Below are 8849 nucleotides of genomic sequence, written 5' to 3'. Positions count from 1 at the left end.
AAAAAAAAAATAGTCTGAAGTAGTCCAATTTCAAGAAAAAAATACTGAAAATTGATTTAATATTGACCGTTGATCAAATATGATGAACGATTGATATTAAAATTGAGGAGATGAGTCAATTGGGATTAGAAATTGGGTTAAGAAAGATTGAATTAAAAATTTTGATTGAGTTCAACTAAACTCAATTAATACAAATTGAGTATAAAATTGCTAGAATTTAAATAAATTAGGAAAATTGAATTGAATTAGGTTGATATTTATTTAGTATAGTAACTATATAAAATTAATATTAAAAAATAAATAAAATGATTATTTTCAAATTAATTATAAATAAATTATTTAAATAAAATTAATAATGTCAATCGCATAGTAATGTCAATCCATTTCGTATTCTACAAACAATTTTTTGTTAATTAATTTTTGAATACGGTATTAAATATATAGATCTCATGATACAATGTATTAATCTGATGGATTATCGATTAATTAGCTTCATTGTTATAACTTCAATAGTGTATTATTACCTCAATCATATGATGTTAACGTATTATTCAAAATATTTGGATAGATAGATTCAATTAGCTAGCTTTTTACTAGCTACTATGTTCATCACTACACGAGAGCTACGTATATATACATATATATAAATATATTTTATTTTCTATCAACTTTGAAATATGTACTATATACATCACATGCATGGGTATATTACCTTGTAATACAATGTATTTCATATATACTCTGATGAATTATTGTTTAATTTAGCTTATATTATTATATTATAACTTCAACAATATATTATTACCTTGATCAATACATCATATAATATCAATATATTCAATTTATAATTGAAAACATTTAATTTTTTAAAATATAAAAAATATTTATTTAGTAGTAAATTAAAAATATCAAATATCGACGGACAGTGTCGCTTTTATAAAGTTAATTTTTATTTATTTTTAATAAAAGCGACACTGTTCGTCGCTTTTTGTAAGAATATAGAAAAAATAAAAATAATTAAAAATTGCGAAGGATAGCGTCACTTTTTTATAATTAATATTTTTTTTAAAAAAATTATAGCAACGTTGTCCGTCAATTTCAATAAAAAGAAATAAATATTAAATTTAAATTTAAATATCGACGACCAACATCACTTTTCAAAAAATTAATTTTTATTTTGTTTTGACAAAAGCGACGCTGTCCGTTGCTTTTTGTAAAAAATAAAGAAAAATAAAAAATAATTAAAAATTGCGACGGATAGTGCCGCTTTTCTAGAATTAATATTTTAAAAAAAAATTATAGCGATGTTGTCCGTCGTTTTTAATAAAAATAAACAAAAATAAAAATCAAATTTAAAAATCAACAGACTACGTCGCTTTTCAAAAAAATTATTATTAATATTTTAAATAAATTATGACGCTATCCGTTGCATTAATTAAAAAAATTATAAATTATTTGAAAATCCGCAAAAAAAGCGACGGATATTAAGACGTTAGCCGTTGATTTTAATAAAAGATAAATAAAAATAAAAATTAAACTAAAAACGCGATGGACAGTGTCGCTTTTCTCGTCACTTTTTTTTGCGTCGCTTTTTGGCCTTGTTTTAGTAGTGTATATCATCATAGTATCCTCTGGCCTTGCAGATATCAATATATCATCATAGTTCCTCCGACCTTGACGGGTATTAATATATCATTATTGTATCCTCCGGCCTTGTTGGGTATCAATATATCATCATAATCATCAATGCATAAATATAGGTTTATAATATGTGCACAGACTCAAGCCAATATAATTGCAATCATAATCATAACATCGCAAAGATAACTATCTTATCATTATATTCTATCTGCTCATTATTACCTAGCCAAGACTCATTATTACACTGCTAGTTTACTAGTCATCACATGATCTCTAGTTATCAATCTAATTGATTCTTCTCATAATCATTAATCGTGGAATAGAAACTAACCATTAATCACTAATTAGCCAAATCTAACGTCTAGTCAAGGTTCACTATTTATCATTTATCAACTAAAAATCTTTTATTAACTAACACCAATCAATATCTAATAATCGTTTACCAACTAATCCTCGTTATTAACTAGTCCTCGTTATTATCTAGTCAGCATTAGTAACTAGGCATCATTATTAACGAGGCATCATTATCACTAGCATACCTTATCACATAGCAATGTTAACCATGTTATCCTCACTTAACAACTAATCGGCATATAACTTGTTATCATTAGCCACATATCATTACCATCGATAAGCCCATCTTCATAGCCACGTATCAACCCTAGTCGTTAGCTACCACATTACTAAGCAAGGCTTATTAACTAACATATTTAGAATTCTAAGCATCAAGTACTATAGTTACCTAATAGACAACTAGTTACCACGTAGCTTATACCATAATATGAGGAAGAACAGTCATAAGATCGTATTTCAGCCAGAATCACATCAATAACCGATATAATAATCATGAATGTATCAAATCTATGCATGGCATCACCAGTATTCAATCAGTGAAATGATAAGCGTCACACCACACCTTCCTCCATCCCATACCGGAGAGATGTGTATGCCCCCCATATATATATATATAGATATGTATTCATGAATTGTAACTGCTCCTCTACAAGGATAAGCACTTCCCGGATGTCCAATTGATATCATCTATCGGTCCTTGGCCCAATAATATGTCCGGGAGCCTTGGGACCTGAACTAAGGGTCTCTTTAGCCTAAAATTGACGTTCTGGATGCGATGGTGAAGTTAGAATTTCAATCCGAGGTTGTTTCGATCAAATGTGGGTCCCACACCTATTTTTTCCAATTTTTAACTTTTCGACCAATAGGTCAAAATGAGCTCGGGTGCATTGGGACCCGAACCAAAGGTCTACCTAAACTAAAATCGATATTCCAGATCTGCTGGCATAGTCAGAATTTGTATCTAAGATCATTTCACTAAAGTTTTCTCTCGGTGGCCATTTAGAACCAGCAAAGACTTCAAAACAGAGACTTTTCTCTTAAAACCAAATGGACTGCCCGATAACCGAACCGTTGATCCCAACAACGAACTGCCCGATAACTGAACCGTTCATCCCAACAAGTCATAAATGACTTGGGGTAGCTATGAAGAAGCTCAAACGATGAAGATAAGTATAAATATGGAAAATGACCTATAGGGTCATTACAATATCCACTACTAAAAGGACTTTCATCCCCGAAAGTCAACGAATAGAAAGAATCTCAAAAGCTCGAAAAGATGAGAAATTGGGCCCGCATGCTCCAAGCATGAATTCCCATATAACCTCAGCGGAGAGAAAACACTTGCAAGGGATTAGGCCACAGGTATCTCTTTTTCAACCAACACTCCCATTCTACTTCTAAAATAGCCAAAACTCAACTTCAACTGTTAACTAGCCTCCAATTGAACTAAAAAAGCTGAGGTACGAACAACTGAATCACATCATGTTGATACCATCTCTACATCTGCATAAATCAACAAAATCTCATCTAAACCAAAAGCAAACCAAGGCATGAGTCATAAAACCGACTCCAAATCCAAAAATAATTTTTCTTTACTTTTTTGCACCTGCTATCTACTCCAAGCCAGGAGAAAAATCACTTGAGTCTTGTCCACCCAAATAACTAAAGCTGATCCACTGAAAGTCTATAAGGCAAACATGAGAATAAGCTCATAAGTCTCTATCTGGGCATACAAATGGAGGTAATCACGAAATGACATTAATGCCAATGTTGTAACTAGTCTGAATGAAAATCAAACTAAAATCTCAAAATCCAAGGTATAACTACTCATCACTGAATATTTATCTCTAAAATGTCCCATCAATCTAGAATAAAGCCATACAAAATCCATCTCAAGTATATTACTCCCATAAAGTAAATCATCTAAAATTCCCAAAGAAAACTGAAACTCAAGGTCAAAACTGAAATAACCAATACGGGGCCCATGGGCTATCATCTGAACACTTATCAACTATAATCCAACCGAAATATTAAAGATCGAATAGGCAACCACAGAGTAGGACAACCATCCTATGAATGAAATCTAAACTAGGACAAGTCTGCAACAAAAGCTGCACGCAAGCTCGACAACACCAAGCTGAAATCTCAATATCAAGCTTGAACAACTCAATCTCAAATATCTAAATCAAAACTAAAAACAAGTAGGCATTAATGCTCCAAATCTATCATACTTCCAAATTGCCATTCCAAAGAGTCAAAATCCAAAACTAGGCCAATAAGGCTCTATCAATGTCAACTATCTCAAATCGACTTTAGTATCCAAAATTTGACATATTCGAGATAAACCATACCAAGCCACAGTCGAGAAATATATGGAGAGTAAAATCACCTATAGAGATAACCACTTACTAATAGCACAAGCAACCAACTCTATATCTGCTGGAGGGAATGAAACATAGCCGCAAAATAGGAATCATGCCAAGAAAAAATCAGTAGCTGAAAATGCATATAACCTACTTCATATCCGCTGGAGATCATGAACTATCCAAACATACTTAAAACTTCTCAAGGATGAAAAAAACACTTGTGAAGGCAAAAACTTTAGCAACTCGAAGAAATGCAATTTGAGCCGGAACTAACCAATCCAATACTCCATCTAGGCAAAGAAATAGCCATAGATTCATATCATCAAGGAGAATTACTCCACCAAGCCTCATTAGGATGAACAAATGCTGAAATGGGGATTTCCTTAATCCACCCAAGAACAACATCATCGAAGAAGAAATACCAATCTCAAAACCAAGGTTAAGGTCGAGACCACCACCAGAGTACTAAAAACTTAAGCTAAAAAGTTTCTAATATGCCAACTTAAGAACTGATCACAGGAAAGGCCACCTGTGTCTAACTTTCCAACTCCACTAGACAAAACCATATCACAACGACAAAGGAGTATCCAATCTCCACACTAATAATAAGGCAATCCATCACGAGGGAATGAACCTACCATGCTTATGAGATAAATCTATGACATCTCAACATCAATATCAAAATTGCCATCAGATGATGAAATAGCCATAAACAAAGAACGAACCTTAAATTGGTCCATCTCACAATGGGTTATACCGGAAGGGATAACCAAAACAAAATCCTTCACAACCCAGGTGGCAAGTCTAAGAATCTCAAACTCAAAAACGAGCAACATAACTAAATTGCCGACTCAAAAACACAAAGAACCACGGTAGGTCAACTTACCTTCGATACTATAATACATCCTCGAAATCAATCTAATACAGCTAACCAAGAGGGAACACAGTCAACCTCGCTGTGCTAGGGGAAAGAAATCATCAAATCAAGATATATCTGCTCAAGCCACCAAATAATATCACATGAAAATAAAAGTCTAACTAGATAACACTAGTTTATACATCTACCCAACGAGAATCAAATTCATCATGTAATAACATTAAGTAATAATATCAAGTAATATCAATAACCTCACATGATGGTTGCAATAGAAATGGCAATATCACTATTAATATACTGAACAGGCAGTACCAAAATGAATATCAATATATTATACCACTATAGGGCCATAACAAGTCTAATGTGCCAAGATAAATGGGACTCGAACCTAAAACCACTCCAATAGGGGAAAAACATCAATATATATCTACTCCATCCACTACTAAAAGAAATAAACAATAGAGTAGTAACATAATCATGAATTCAATAATAAGCACATGATGTTCGATATAAATTTATCAAGGCATACAATCATCAATGGGTATGAAAACCCCAATACACATAATAAGAGATAAATGCGAGAAATAAAAGTACACCAATTGTGGTAACATCCATAGCCACATGCCTAATGGGCATAGGGAAAATAAATTTGAATGGGTCTAAATTAGGCTGAGCGACTAATTCATCAACTGAGGTGCCAGGTGCACCATCTCTAACTGAAGAGGTCACAACATTATAAGATGATCTAACTAAAATAAATGACTGGAATCTCATGTCAGGGACACACCCTAGACTAGTAGTCAATCTCTCTATGGTCGTAGCGATTTTTAAAGCATCAATATGGAGAGAACACAAACTGAGCCTAAATAGCCGGCCAACTGACGCTGACAGAAATTCAAAAAATTATGTCCAAACTTCTGAAATCACAGCCTGTCTTAAGAACTCTAGGCTGGCGGGGAATACATGCTAACTCTAGTTAAACACCTATCTTAAACCAGGGGCATTCTCTGAGCCAGTGTCTTATTACAACATAACCAAACCAAGATTCTAGAATACTTTGAGATACTGTCTCTCATAATCCAGAATGGTCGCCATGTCCCAAAGAACCATACCACACTCCACAAGTATGATGGGGACACTTCCCAAATCTTTTTTGGCTGCCAGTGAGGATCTTCTATATCCATATCTGACCCTCTAGTCTGGTGATGCTAAAATTCTAAAAGGGTGTGTTGAGTCTTGTTTATATCTATCGATAATATTGCATCGTCCTTCAGGGATATAATAAAGTCAAAGAATGTGTTCAAGGTTCATAGGAATACAGACATACGATAAAGTGTCATAAAGTGAATTTCCTAAAATGTCACTGTATCCTCACAAAGATAGGTTTCGAACGTCTCCACACCTATCCACAGGACTCTACTAACACTTAACTCTTGTACTAATACACTAATAAAACCTAGGCTATGATACCAATTCGTCATGACTTAACTTCTTAGGTCATGATAGAGCCTACTATAACTTACCAGTAGGCAAGCCAACCCGTAGTCCAGAATGGCTAGTAACGAACTACTCAATAATATAAGGAAAAAATATAGAATATATGAAATAAAGATTAATATATAAAAGAATCCCAAAACTTAGTGGTATCAGTACAAGAGCTTCTAATATCCAAAGAGTACAAAAGTGAATATCAAAAGATATACGCTAAAACAACTTACCTCTGAATACAACTTAGAGAACAGTCTAATACATAAGAGAGAGATAAGTAATACTCTAAATGTCAGGAGTTCACTCTAAGTCTTTGAACCAGGGCTGCTCTGCATGATGTAAACAATAACCGTGATAACCCGTACTATAATCTGTAGAATACAAAAGTGTAGTATAAGTGTCAATTGAATGGTACTCAGTAGGATACTGTCAACTGAGCTCCAAAGATAAATTAGATATATACAACATATAAACATAATAGAAACTACACCCAAGAGTCCAAAAATCATAAGACAAGTCAATGAGATAATAAGGAACAACTATCCTGTTCATGTCCAAGAGTTTAACATAATAAAACTAAGGAAGTATTAGGGTGAACTTTTCTATTCTAGCTACATTCAATATACACCAACGCTATACCATATATCCCAGGTCAATATACGAATAAAGAGCAAAATAAAATATATATAGTAATATACAAGGCGAAGAAATACCTATACAACATGAATAACAAAGGAAGGGATATATGGTAGTATCATAGCTTCATATAGCTAGATATATATAGGTATATTTACATATAAACACGAGGTCATCTTAAAGCATAACCTATATTATTATATTCACATTATGAGACATCATTATAATAGAATCGAGATTTAAATACTATTATACTCGGGGTTTCTAATCCACATGGCTAGACATGAAATAATCGTTCATAATAATGCACTCATAAGATAGGTGAGGCAAAGAATATATCTTAAATCCTGATACCAGATCAATGACCAATCTATCATAAGCTAGTCATAATAGTAATTATAATAATGATAACAACAATATCAATAACAACCTGAATAACCGGCTAGTTCAGACAACCAAATACCTAGCCGAGCCTACATGTACCACCACCACCCCAGGCTCAGAAGGTTCAATCAACATACAACAATATAAGGCATATTCTTCACCCATATCTATGCAATCATCCCATGCCGACTGATAGATATAAGTGCATACTGGTGATAGGTGATGCAAATGTAGGAATGGATGCATAATACACAATCTCTATTAACAATCTCATCATAAGTGTCATCATCATGAACATCATCTTCGTGATTAACCTCCGTCCTTGCCGAGTATCAATATATCATCATAGTATCCTTCGGCCTTTCCGAATATTAATATATCAACATAGTATCCTCTAGCCTTTTCGGGTATCAATATATTATTATAATATGCTCTGTTCTTATCGGATATTAATATATCATCATAGTATCCTCCGGCTATGCCGGGTATCAATACATCATCATAGTATTCTCCGGCCTTGCCAGGTATCAATATATTATCATAGTATCCTCCGACCTTGCCGGATATCAATATATCATCATAGTATTCTTCGGCCTTGCTGGGTATCAATATATCATCATAGTATCCTCCGTCCTTGCCGGGTATCAATATATCATCATGGAATCCTCCGGCCTTGATGAGTATCAATATATCATCATAATCATCAATGCATAAATATAGGTTTATAATAGGTGCACAGACTCAAGCTAATATACTTGCAACCATAACCATAACATCACAAAGATAACTATCTTATCATTATATTATATTTGCTCCTTATTAACTAGCCAAGACTTATTATTACACCACTAGTTTACTAGTCATCATATGATCTCTAGTTATTAATCTAACCGATTCTTCTCATAATCATCAATTGCAGAATAACAACTAACCATTAATCAATAATTAGCCAAACCAATGTCTAGTCAAGGTTCACTATTAAACCATAGTCGTTATCTATTCACTATTTATCATTTATCAACTAAACATCTTTTATGAACTAACACCAATAAATATCTAATGTCAATTCTACCCAAATTATGATTCCAAGAATACCACACTAG

The sequence above is a fragment of the Capsicum annuum genome, chromosome 5 (genome assembly GCF_002878395.1).
Source record: "Capsicum annuum cultivar UCD-10X-F1 chromosome 5, UCD10Xv1.1, whole genome shotgun sequence".
NCBI lineage: Eukaryota > Viridiplantae > Streptophyta > Magnoliopsida > Solanales > Solanaceae > Capsicum > Capsicum annuum.
The sequence above is the reverse complement of the archived record's forward strand: the minus strand, read 5'-3'. Positions refer to the sequence as shown.